The 14201-nt window shown below is 46.2% G+C and overlaps 1 protein-coding gene across 1 annotated transcript in view; it reads right to left on the bottom strand.

Annotated features, from left to right (window-relative positions):
- LOC136406650 (BPI fold-containing family B member 1-like) overlaps positions 1–14201 on the bottom strand; it is a 202438-nt gene that overhangs the window by 179463 nt on the left and 8774 nt on the right. The gene's annotated exons all lie outside the window — the stretch shown is intronic.

Below are 14201 nucleotides of genomic sequence, written 5' to 3'. Positions count from 1 at the left end.
ACTGGTGGCTCTGTGGTCCTCAGAATGGGTGGACAGGATGCTAGGGGCAGAGGATGTTAGGGGTCAATGTGACCCTCCAGACAGAAGTGATGATGACACAGGAAGCGACCACACGAGAAGTGAAAATAAAAGATACGAGGAGCATAATGCCACCCACAGGGGCGGGGCAAAGGCCAAGGCCACCAAGGCTTGTGCACCCGAGCACGTGATCACAGCCACTCCCATGAAGAGAAAATGCGGAGGCAGAGAAATGCAACACAAATGAACCAAGAGAAATCCCCAGAAAAGGACCTAAATGAATCAGATACAACCAAATTATCAGATGCAGAGTTTAAAATAACGATTGTTAGGATGCTCAAAGATATTAGAACAACAATAGATGGTCATTACGAACACCTAAATAAAGAGATAGCAGATATAATAAAGGACATTGAAATAATAAAAAAGAATCAGTCAGAAATGACAAATACAATATCTGAAATAAAGAAAACAATGGAAGGAATTAAAAGCAGGATGGATGAAGCGGAGAATCGAATCAGAGAGTTAGAGGACACGATAAGGCACAGAAGCAGAGCAGAAAAAAGAAAAGAGACTCAAAAAGTCTGAGGAAACTCTAAGAGAGCTCTGTGACAACATGAAGAGAAATAACATCTGCATCATAGAGGTTCCTGAAGAAAAAGAGAAAGAACAAGGGATAGAGAGTTTGTTCAAACATATCATAGCTGAAAACTTCCCTCAATTAAGGCAGGAAAACATCTCACATGTTCAGGAAGCACAGAGAACTCCATTAAGGAGAAACCCAAAGAAATCAACACCAAGACACATCATAATTAAAATACCAAAGCTAAGTGATAAAGAGAAGATATTAAAAGCTGCTAGAGAAAAAAAGACTATCACCTACAAAGGAGCCCCCATAAGGATGACTTCTGACTTCTCAACAGAAACACTTGAGGCCAAAAGGGAATGGCAAGAAATATTCAAAGTAACGCAGAACAAGAGCCTACAACCAAGACTACTTTATCTAGCAAGGCTATCGTTTAAAATTGAAGGAGAAATAAAAAGCTTTACAGACAAAAAAAAAACTCAAGGAATTCACTACAACCAAACCAAGGCTGCAAGAAATACTAAGGGACCTGTTGCAAACAGATCAAAGGAGAATAAGAATATAGCAAAAGAGGAATACAGTTTTAAAGAATAAAATGGCAATAAACAATTGCATATCAATAATAACCTTAAATGTAAATGGATTAAATGATCTGATCAAAAGACATAAGGTAGCTGCGTGGATAAGAAAACAGGACCCATACATATGCTGTCTACAAGAGACACACCTTAAATCAAAAGATGCACACAGACTGAAGATAAAAGGATGGAAAAAAATATTTCACGCAAACGGAAATGAAAAAAAAGCTGGGGGTAGCAATACTTATATCAGACAAAATGGGTTTTAAAACAAAGACTATAGTTAGAGATAAAGAAGGTCACTATGTAATGATAAAGGGAGCAATCCAAAAGGAAGATATAACCGTTATAAATATCTACGCACCTAATATAGGAGCACCTAAATATATAAAGCAGACTTTGATGGACTTAAAGGGCGAGATCAACAGCAACACTATAATAGTAGGGGATTTCAATACCCCATTAACATCATTAGATAGATCCTCAAGAAAGAAACTTAACAAAGAAACAGCAGACTTAAACGACATATTAGATCAACTCGATTTAATAGCTATCTTCAGAATCTTTTACCCTAAAACAGCAGAATATACATTCTTTTCAAGCGCTCATGGTACATTCTCTAGGATAGACCACATGTTAGGGCACAAAAGCAGCCTCAACAAATTTAAGAAGATTGAAATCATATCGAGCACTTTCTCTGATCACAATGGCATGAAACTAGAAATCAACCACAACAGAAAAACTGAAAAACACTCAAACACTTGGAAACTAAATAGCATGTTATTAAATAACAAATGGGTAAACAATGAGATCAAAGAAGAAATTAAAAAATTCCTAGAAACAAACAATAATGAGCATACATCAACTCAAAATTTATGGGACACAGCCTGACCAGTGGTGGCTCAGTGGATAAAGCATCAACCTGGAAACGCTGAGGTTGCTGATTCAAAACCCTGAGTTTGTCTGGTCAAGGCACATGTGGGAGTTGATACTTCCGGCTCCTCCCTCCTTGTGTGTGTGTCTCTCTCTCCGCTCTCTTAAGTGAATAAATAAAATCTTAAAAAAAAAAACATTATAAAAAAAAAAAAAATTTATGGGACACAGCAAAAGCAGTTCTGAGAGGGAAGTTTATAGCATTACAGGCATACCTCAAGAAGCTAGAAAAAGCTCAAATAAACAACTTGACCCTACATCTAAAAGAACTAGAAAAAGAACAGCAAGTAAAGCCAAGAGCTACTAGAAGGAAGGAAATAATAAAGATCAGAGCAGAAATAAATGACATAGAGGCTAAAGAAACAATACAGAGGATCAATGAAACTAGGAGCTGGTTCTTTGAAAAGGTAAACAAGATTGATGAATCTTTAACTAGACTCACCAAGAAAAAGAGAGGACTCAAATAAAATTAGAAATGAGAGTGGAGAAATAACAACTGACACAACAGAAATACAAAATATTGTAAGAAAATACTATGAAGAACTATACGCCAAAAAACTAGAAAACCTAGATGAAATGAACAAATTCCTTGAAATATAAAATCTTCCAAAAATTAATCTGGAAGAATCAGAAAAACTAAACAGACCAATTACAACAAATGAGATTGAAATAGCTATTAAAAAACTCCCAAAAAAGAAAAGTCCTGGGCCTGATGGCTTCACAAGTGAATTCTACCAAATATTCAAAGAAGAACTAACTCCTATCTTTCTCAAGCTGTTTCAAAAAGTTCAAGAGGAGGAAGACTTCCAAGCTCCTTTTATGAGATGAGCATAATTCTGATTCCAAAACCAGGCAAAGACAACACAAAGAAAGAAAATTATTGGCCAATATTTCTGATGAATTTAGATGCAAAAATCCTCAACAAAATATTAGCAAACTGGATCCAGCAATATATGGAAAAAATCATACACCATGATCAAGTGGGATTTATTCTTGGGAGGCAAGGCTGGTACAATATTTGCAAATCAATCAATGTGATTCATCACATAAACAAAAGGAAGGAGAAAAACCACATGATAATTTCAATAGATGCAGAAAAAGCATTTGATAAAATACAGCACCCATTCATGATCAAAACTTTCAGCAAAGTGGGAATACAGGGAACATAACTCAACATGATAAAGGCCATCTATGACAAACCCACAGCCAACATCATACTCAATGGGCAAAAATTAAAAGCAATCCCCTTAAGATCAGGAACAAGGCAGAGGTGCCCCCTTTCACCACTCTTATTCAACATAGTTCTAGAAGTCCTAGCCACAGCAATCAGACATGAAAAAAAAATAAAAGGCATCCAAATTGGAAAAGAAGAAGTAAAACTATCATTATTTGCAGATGATATGATAGTGTATATATAAAACCCTAAAGTCGCAGTCAAAAAACTACTAGACCTGATAAATGAATTCGGCAAGGTGGCAGGATATAAAATCAATACTCAGAAATCAGAGGCATTTTTATACACTAACAATGAACTGTCAGAAAGAGAAATTAAGGAATCAATCCCCTTTACCAATGCAACCAAAAAAATAAAGTACCTAGGAATAAATTTAACCAGGGAGATTAAAGTCTTGTACTCAGAAAATTATAAAACATTGATAAAAGAAATCAGGGAAGATACAAACAAGTGGAGGTATATACCGTGCTCATGATTAGGAAGACTAAACATCATTAAAATGTCTATATTACCCAAAGCAATTTATAAATTCAATGCAATACCAATTAAAATACCAATGACTTACTTCAAAGATATAGAACACATATTCCAAAAATTTATATGGAACCAAAAGAGAACACGAATATCCTCAGCAATCTTGAAAAGGAAGAATAAAGCGGGAGGTATCACACTTCCGGATATCAAGTTATACTACAAGGCCATTGTACGCAAAACAGCCTGGTACTGGCATAAGAACAGGCATATAGATCAATGGAACAGAACTGAGAACCCAGAAATAAACCCACACTTTTATGGACAACTGATATTTGACAAAGGAGGTAAGAGCATACATTGGAGTAAAGACAGCCTCTTCAACAAATGGTGTTGGGAAAATTGGACAGCTACCTGCAAAAAAATGAAACTAAACCACCAACTTACACCATTCACAAAAATAAACTCAAAATGGATAAAAGACTTAAATGTAAGCCGTGAAACCATAAGCATCTTAGTAGAAAACATAGACAGTAAGATTACTGACATCTCTCGCAGCAATCTATTTGCCGATTTATCTCCACAGGCAAGTGAAATAAAAGACAGGATAAACAAATGGGACTTTATAAACAGGATAAACTAAAAAGCTTCTGCACAGCTAAAGACAATAAGAACAGAATAAAAAGACAAACTACACAATGGGAGAATATATTTGACAATGCGCCTGATAAGGGGTTAATAACCAAAATTATAAAGAACTTATAAAACTTAATACCAGAAAGACAAACAATCCAATCCAAAAATGGGCAAAAGAAATGAATAGACACTTCTCCAAAGAGAACACACAGATGGCCAATAAGCATATGAAAAAATGCTCAACATCACTAATTATTAGAGAAATGCAAATTAAAACCATAATGAGATATCACCTCACACCAGTCAGAATGGCGCTCATCAACAAAACAACACAGAATAAGTGCTGGCGAAGATGTGGAGAAAAGGGAACCCTCCTGCACTGCTGGTGGGAATGCAGACTGGTGCAGCCACTGTGGAAAACAGTATGGAGATTCCTCAAGAAATTAAAAATCAAACTGTCTTTTGACCCAGCTATACCACTGTTAGGAATATACCCCAAGAACACCATAGCACTGTTTCAAGAGAAGAAATGCACCCCCATGTTTATGGCAGCGTTGTTCACAATAGCAAAGATCTGGAAACAGCCCAAGTGTCCATCAGAGGACGAGTGAATTAAAAAGCTTTGGTACATATATACTATGGAATACTACTCAGCCATAAGAAATGATGACATTGGATCTTTTACAACAACATGGATGGACCTTGATAACATTATACGGAGCGAGTTAAGTAAATCAGATAAAACTAAGATCTATATGATTCCATACATAGGTGGGACATAAAAATGAGACTCAGAGACATGGACAACAGTATTGGGGTTACAGGATGGGAGGGAGGACAGGGAGGGGGTTGGGGAAGGGGAGGGGCAAAAAGAAAAATAAAAATAAATAAAAAAGAAAGATTCGAGAGCTGTTCAGGAGGCGGACCTAGACCGGGGTAAATGAGGGAGCAGGTGGGACTCCCGTCCGCGTCTCAGGTTGGGGAGCCCAAAGATAACTGGACACGTGGGGAGGAGGCGTTGATTCCAGCAGAAAGATGACTCCTTTGGCTGTGGCCACACTGTCCAGAAGTACCAGGGACACCCTAAGGGAAAGCCCAGGTAGCGGACGGACACACGAGTCACCGACCACTTCTCCGCTCTCTTACACTCAGCCATGCTGGCCTCTTCTCTGGTCTCCCAGCAAGGGGATGCTAACGACGACACAAAGGAAGTGTAGGAGGAAGGACAAACTGGTCCAAAGTGTTCCCGGCTGCAAGGCTGGAGAAAAGCAGGGACAGAGACGGCTCGTGGGAGCTGCGTATGAAAAGATTACTGGTGCCTCGGATGAGAGTCAGAGTTCTGAAGGGAGACTGATTCAAAGGAATTGAGGAGAGGAAGGGACATAGGATGTTGAGACTATTCATGCCGATACAATTTATGAAAAAATTGAATGCGAGAAGGAAGAAGAACATAGATGCCCAGGATGGGGAAGGTTATCCCTTCCAATAAAACATAGATATGCTCTCACTGTTTGAGACCTTTCGAAGGCTAGCCCAGCCCTTGCACTCCACACGTGAGGGTACTGAGCCTCGGGGTATAGGTGAATGACTCGTACAAGGTCACAGAGTGACGAAGGGCAAATAAGGACTGAGACATCCCAGGCTTCACAAAAAACCTTGCCCCTTGCTCTTTGGGAGACGCCATTGACCTTGTGAAAATGAGCAGGTTCAGGCTGGTGCTTCTTGACCTTTGCCAAATATGTGACATCGTGTCCAGACCCACCACTGTCTGTCTGTACCTCTATTGCCACCAACCAACATGGCATTGTGCAAGGACAGTCCCAGAGTTCAGGACGGTGGGAACGTTAATTGTAGGGAACCAGCATTTGTCTTCTGGTGAAGACTCACTGGAGGAAGCATCTTCCACACAAACAGAAATAGGATACCTCTGAGCTCAGGATGAGGAGTTAGATTCCATAAAGAGCTGCATGAGCATTGTGAATGTCCATCTAGTTCGTGACTTGAGGTACAAAGGGCCTTTCTGAATGGGAACCAGCCATCAGGACCTGACTGGGCTCGGGAAAGATCCAGCCATTAGCTACCTTCATGTCCTTTGGGGGCAGGTATTAGGTCAAGACTGACCGTCCTCCTTGGTTAAGGCTCCAAGAATCCAGGTGAATAAGTTCAGGCCCACACACCTGGGACCATCAGAATCGGTCCTGCTGCCCCCGGACCGTGGCGCCACACCACATTCCTGCCTGGACACACACACACCTGCGCCCATCTCAGGCACCACACCACATTCCTGCCTGGACACACACACACCTGCTGCCCATCTCAGGCACCACACCACATTCCTGCCTGGACACACACACACCTGCTGCCCATCTCAGGCGCCACACCACATTCCTGCCCGGACACACACACACCTGCTGCCCATCTCAGGCACCACACCACATTCCTGCCTGGACACACACACACCTGCTGCCCATCTCAGGCGCCACACCACATTCCTGCCCGGACACACACACACCTGCTGTCCATCTCAGGCACCACACCACATTCCTGCCCAGACACACACACACCTGTGCCCATCTCAGGCGCCACACCACATTCCTGCCCAGACACACACACACCTGCTGCCCCCGGATCATGGCACCACACCACACTCCTGCTTGGACACACATACACCTGCTGCCCATCTCAGGTGCCACACCACATTCCTGCCCGGACACACGCACACCTGCTGCCCATCTCAGGCGCCACACCACATTCCTGCCTGGACACACACACCTGCTGCCCATCTCAGGCGCCACACCACGTTCCTGCCTGGACACACATACACCTGTGCCAATCTCAGGCGCCACACCACATTCCTGCCTGGACACACACACCTGCTGCCCATCTCAGGCGCCACACCACATTCCTGCCTGGACACACACACCTGCTGCCCATCTCAGGCGCCACACCACATTCCTGCCTGGACACACACACCTGCTGCCCATCTCAGGTGCCACACCACATTCCTGCCTGGACACACACACACCCGCTGCGCATCTCAGGCGCCACACCACATTCCTGCCTGGACACACACACCTACTGCCCATCTCAGGCGCCACACCATGTTCTTGCCTGGACACACGCACACCTGCTGCCCATCTCAGGCGCCATACCACAGTCCTGCCCGGACACACACACACCTGCTGGCCATCTCAGGCGCCACACCACATTCCTGCCTGGACACACACACCCCCGCTGCACATCTCAGGCGCCACACCACATTCCTGCCTGGACACACACACACCTGCTGGCCATCTCAGGCGCCACACCACATTCCTGCCCGGACACACACACACCTGCTGCCCATCTCAGGCGCCACACCACGTTCCTGCCCGGACACACACACACCTGCTGCCCATCTCAGGTGCCACACCACATTCCTGCCTGGACACACACACACCTGCTGTCCATCTCAGGCGCCACACCACATTCCTGCCTGGACACACACACACCTGCTGCCCATCTCAGGCACCACACCACGTTCCTGCCTGGACACACACACACCTGCTGCCCATCTCAGGCGCCACACCACATTCCTGCCCAGACACACACACACCTGCTGCCCATCTCAGGCGCCACACCACAGTCCTGCCTGGACATACACACACCTGCTGCCCATCTCAGGCGCCACACCACGTTCCTGCCTGGACACACACACCCCCGCTGCCCATCTCAGGCGCCACACCACGTTCCTGCCCGGACACACACACACCTGCTGCCCATCTCAGGACCGACCGTTTCCCCACTGCTCCCTTGGACTCCCTGTAGCTCAGAGATGGGTATTTCCTCTCCCCGGACAACTTCAATTCCTAGCTAATCAGTCTAAGACTCCCCTGGATACAGAACAGTCTGAGAGGTGGCAGGTTAATCAGAGCACATTGATGACTTTGAAATAGTGATGACATTTTTAACACTTTAAAAAACACTCTAAAAAGATGTCAGTGAAAATGGTGGCAGACCTCCGAAAATTCTCTCCTACATAAAAGCAGTGAGAAAAAATGGCCAAAAAAAATATTTTTTTTGTCAAAACCGAGTTTTTCAGAACTCTTAAAATTAACCAAAGACATGAGGCAATCTGGGAGGTATTTCTTCAGTGAGCACATCATCCCGGGCTCTGTGAGCGGCCTCATCCCGTGGCACTCACTCTCATAGACTACAGAGGCCACGAAAGACTCCAACGAACAAGCAGGGAAAACATCAGAGATTGTCAGTGAGCTAGCTGCACTAAGTCCAGAGGGGGAGTGAAGACCGAGCTTCTAGCCATAAAATCCTCTGGGACCACGGAGGGGCAGGCACTGGCCCCATCAAGCCCGGAGTCCTACCCAGCTGAGGTGCCCGCAGGAGAAAAGAGGGAGGCGGGTCATTCACAACGACCAGCCACTCTGAGCCACATGTGCCTTAAATGTCAGCCAGTGCGGAGGAGAAAACACACTTGAGCTCCTCCCCTTAGGACCTGCTCGACATGCTCCTCGTCTCTGCTTGACCACGAATTTCCAACTTCAGCAGCTTGACTTGCTCTCTCTCCCACTTGCCCCCGCCCCACCCCCCACCCCCTGGACTCACCAGGGCCCGGCTCTACTCTCTCCTGGACTCCTTCTTTCCCAAGTCTTCATCATAAACCCTCAACTGTTTCTCCGCTACCTGCTTTCAGTCTTTTTTCCTATTTCCAACTCCCTGTGTCATTCTTCTGCTAATCGTCCTCAGTAGTAATGTCTCAGAATTTGCTCACTTTTAAAAAAAGAGGAAAAGGGATGTTTCCGTGGTATTAGTCGGCACAGAGCCAGTCTGCGCGGCCCGAGCCCTGATAGCTCAGGAGCCGAACACAGTGAAGGCTGATTCCTCACGCACACGTTCGCTCCACGCTCCACTCTGGAGCTACAGCATCCGGAATGCCCGACCTCCACGGTCACCGAGACAGCGCAGGGGGCACCGGCACATGGGCAGGACGTTATTAAGGGCTAGACTAGGAGTAGCACGCATGCGTCACTTCCTACACCCTGCGCTAGCCAGGCAGTCTGAGCCCCGGTCTCCTTGTCTGCAGAAACCCCCATTTCAGAGGGGTTTTGTGGGGATTCAATTAGCAAATGCATGTAACGCATGCGCCTAGCTCAGTGTTTGGCCCCTCATCAGGGCTCAGGAAACACAGCTGTTGTATTAGCATCCACGCCAACTATTTCCTGGCCTAGCGTCTCCAGCAAATTATTTGAGCCTCGTGTCATCATGGGGGTGGAGGGAAGAGAGAGAGAGAGAGAGAGAAAGAGAGAGGGAATCATCCAATTCTTCTTCTTGCTGCATTACCTAGGGAAACGTAACACTTTTCTGTTTTACCTGTATCTACTCGTGGTTCAACTTTTATTTCTGAAAGTTGATGTTGGGCTTTGAACTGAACATTGTAACGTTTCCTATTATGATGGATTTCTTTAAAGACAGTGACACAGTTCACAAGGGAATAAAGGAGCATTGGTTAATAGAGGTAACGGTGGCTGGTATGTGGCAGAAATTGTGGGGGTGATCTGTGGATGACTAGAAGCCAGGGAACTTGGGGACCAGTCCTCGTCCTCCAACGCGCCACTAGCCTGGCGACTGGATACCTTGAACCGGACCTCCAGGATCCTAACCTTGCGCCCGCGCTCGCACATATGTCCTATGACCACTAGAGGGCGATATTGCATGGCAACCCAGCAGTCATCTTGAAGAATAACATTTATTTATTTACTTATTTTATTCATTTTAGAGAAGAGAGACAGAGCGAGAGAGATGGAGAGAGAGAGAAGGGGGGAGGAGCAGGAAGCATCAACTCCCATATGTGCTTTGACCCAGGGTTTTGAACCAGCTATCTCAGCATTCCGGGTGGAGGCTTGATCTACTACGCCACCACAGGTCAAGCCAAGAATAACATTTATTGAGCATTCAAGGTGAGCCAAGACTCTTGCTAAGTAAGTCCTTTCAACACAGGATTTTATTTAACTCTCACAGAGGTGAGGCTGCTAAGCATACAACTTGTGAGCAGTGGATCCAGGGTTCAAATCCTGGAAGTCAAACTGGAGCTCAAACTCTTTGCCAGCGACTACCAATTCACAAGCATCCAACCAAACCTGGCACGTTTGCGTTTCGTTTTTACATTAAATTACTTTAAATGCTGGTGATTCTCCAGTTGGGTGCTGATTATAAATGCCTTCACCATTCCCCAAACCCCACAATCACATCAAGGTGTCCTACACTATTCAGTGCTTCTTTGGCGCCTAAAGTAGGGTTGCCAGATTGACCAACAACAATATAAGACACCCAGTTAAGTTTGAATTTCAAATAAACAATGAGTCGTGTTTCATGCAAGTACGTACCACATATTGCGTGGCACATACTTAACTAAAAAGGTATTCGTCTTTTATGTAAAATTCAAATTTAAATGGGCTTCCTGTTCTCACGAGCTCACTGCTGGGAGTGGGGTGCAGATAATATGCACATAAATGAATAAGTAAAAAAAGGTCATTGCTGGCTGGATGGGGGCTAAGAAGGTCAAAAAGTGGGGCGACTGTAAGGCTGCAGACGCCGAGTGCAGGAAGGAAGTGTCAGAGGACCCTCCAAGGAGGGGACATTTGAGCAGAAGCCTGAATGGTAGGAAGGTGCCCAGACACACTGTAGCGTTAACAAGCCCTGGCTGTTTCCTAGAACAAGCCCCGGCGGTTTCCTCTTCATCTCTCGGAGCCTCGGTCTCTTCCTCTGTTACAGGGATGGTAACAGCTCTGTCCCAGGGGGTGTGATAAACGTTAAACGAGGGGGTTGCTGTGCTTCACACAGGGCCCAGCACACGTGTGACAGATGTCAGCGGCTATTCCAGTCGCCACTGCGGCTGCTGTCAATCCTGCTGAATGAAGCCCGAGTTCCCACGATGGGCAGACCCCACACCGGGTGCTGCGGACGCTGAGGTAAATCAGACGGGTGTCTTCCCTCCCAGAGTTCACAGTCTAGAGCAGGGGTCCCCAAACTACGGCCCGCGGGCCACATGCGGCCCCCTGAGGCCATTTATCCTGCTCCCACCGCACTTCTGGAAGGGGCACCTCTTTCATTGGTGGTCAGTGAGAGGAGCACTGTATGTGGCAGCGCCGCAAAGCGCAGCGTCGCTCACGTACAGTACTACTTCCAGTGACGCTGGACGGATGCCTCATGGCTCCAGAAGTGTGTCATATCACTTGTTACGGCTAGCAGTGACAAATATGGAATTGGACATTGACCATCTCATTAGCCGAAAGCAAACCCATAGTTCCCATTGAAATACTGGTCAGTTTGTTGATTTAAATTTACTTGTTCTTTATTTTAAATATTGTATTTGTTCCCGTTTTTTTTTTTACTTTAAAATAAGATATATGCAGTGTGCATAGGAATTTGTTCATAGTTTTTTTATAGTCCGGCCCTCCAACAGTCTGAGGGACAGTGAACTGGCCCCCTGTGTAAAAAGTTTGGGGACCCCTGATCTAGAGGGTGAGACAGTTACAGAACAGTGTGATCAGAGCTGCAGGAGAAGTGGCTGGAAAGGACCCTCATGGCACTAAGGAAGGAGTGACTTCCTCTGAGTGAGAGGTCCAAGAAGGCTTCCTGGAGAAGGCAACCTCTTAGATAAGCCTAAAAAGACAATTGTGATGTCAGCAAATGAGTGAGAATGGGAGCACATTCCAGGCTGAAAAGCCAGGCAACGTAAAAGCAGAGAGAAATGAATGACTTGTTGCATGGGGGGGGGGGGAGGACGACAGGTCGATAGAGTAGAAAAAATAAATGGGAGATGGAAAAGGCAAGGCTAGACAGGGAAGGGCTGGACCTTAGGGGGGCTCAGACCTAAAGCTGAGAGCTGGACTTTCTCTCGAGCCATTGGGAGCCGGACGTTATAAAAAGATGGCCCTGACACTCCCAGCAGAAGGGCTAGCATTAAAAAGGCCGACCACACCACGTGCTGGTGCGGGAGGGGAGCGACTAGAACTGCGGGCGTGTTAAATGGTATAATGACTTTGGGGAAAGTTCTGGCGTTTTTATTTTTTGTTGTTTTTTATATAAAATAATCACACACCCCTCCCCAGTGACCCAGCAATTCCATCCAAAACAAATGAAAACACTTATTAAAAAAAAAGGGGGGGGTTGTCTAAAAATGTTCACTAGAAATGGTGTTCATAATAACCCCAAACTGGAAATAGCTCAGGTGCCCATCAAGAGGCAGAAGAGTGAATAAACGCCCTGTAATGTACTCTGACAATGGAATCCTGCGCGCCCGCGAAAAGGGAGCCCCTCTCCACAGCGGCAACCACGTGATGAGTGTCGACATCGTTAGGGTGAGTGAAAGAAGAAGCCAGACACAATAGACTCTATGGTCCATTCACATGAAGACCAAGAACAGACAAAACTAATCACTGGTCATTAAAAAAAATAAATAAAAACCAGACCTCTCTCCCATGGTGGGGGGTCAGGGGACAATTGACTGGAAAGAGGCGGAAGGGAACCTTTTGGGGTGCTCACGAATTTCAGCTTCTTAGTAGGGGTCTGGCTTATGCAGACATGTGCACTTGTCAAACTTCAGCGAACGGACACTTAAGACCTGTGCTTTTTCATTGTGTATTGATTGCAATGTCTTCCGTTGCAGCCCATAGGCCGGACAGGTTCGCAGCACCATGTTAATGGTCCCAGAGAGAACTCAGACGAATGACCGAAGGCGCGTCTCTCGGGCAGCGCTGTCGGTCTCATCTACAGCGATAGTCCCACTGGGCTCCGTGTCGTTCTGCTTCTCCGTCTCTGTGCGGCTCCCGGAGGGCTGGGACCCTCGGGGGAGAGGCGGAAGGTGCCCGGCCACCTGGGTCTGTCCGTTCTGAATGGTCAGTTCCACTGTCACCCTCAGAAGTCCCCCCGTCCCCAGTTGCCTCAGCAATGTCATCACCAACTTGTTTTGGACCTAGACCTCGAGGGCCAGGACAGGCCTGGCGCCCACTTCCCCGGCGGCACAGGACTCCGACCTCATGGGGTTCATCTTGGGCAGAATGAACTCAGACTCTGGATGGCCAGAGGAAGGTGCACCCGGGGCCCTCTCTGAGCCGAAAGCCCGGCTGCAGACAAGTGTCCAACTCTGGGTCCTGACACTCGAGCTGAAGTGCTCAGGGGGAGGGACACTGACGGCAGCAGCGGGGGTTGAAGGGCCTCAGACCAGGAAGTCGGAGGGAGGTAGATGGACCGTGTTACCTGTAAAACTGCCTGTGCTCTGTTTGAAAACTTTCATAAGAAAGGGTTAGGGAGCCTGACCAGGCGGTGGCGCAGTGGATAGAGGGTCAGACTGGGACGCGGAGGACCCAGGTTCAAAAACCCTGAGGTCGCCGGCTTGAGCGCGGGCTCACCAGCTTGTGCGTGGGGTCGCTGGCTTGAGCGTAGGGTTGTAGACGTGAAGCGATGGTCGCTGCCTTGAGCCCAAAAGTCTCTGGCTTGAAGCTCAAGGTCGCTGACTTGAGCAAGGGGTCACTCGGTCTGCTGTAGCCCCCCCCCCCCAGTAAAGGTACATATGAGAAAGCAATCAATGAACAACTAAGGTGCCACAACAAAGAACTGATGTTTCTCATCTCTCTCCCTTCCTGTCTGTCTGTCCCTATCTGTCCCTCTCTCTGTCTCTCTCTCTGTCCCTGTCAGATAGTTAATAAGTTTGCAAAACGAAAAGCAAGAAAAAATTATTTAAATATTT

Source organism: Saccopteryx leptura, chromosome 5 (assembly GCF_036850995.1).
Source record: "Saccopteryx leptura isolate mSacLep1 chromosome 5, mSacLep1_pri_phased_curated, whole genome shotgun sequence".
Classification (NCBI taxonomy): domain Eukaryota; kingdom Metazoa; phylum Chordata; class Mammalia; order Chiroptera; family Emballonuridae; genus Saccopteryx; species Saccopteryx leptura.
The sequence above is the reverse complement of the archived record's forward strand: the minus strand, read 5'-3'. Positions and strand labels throughout refer to the sequence as shown.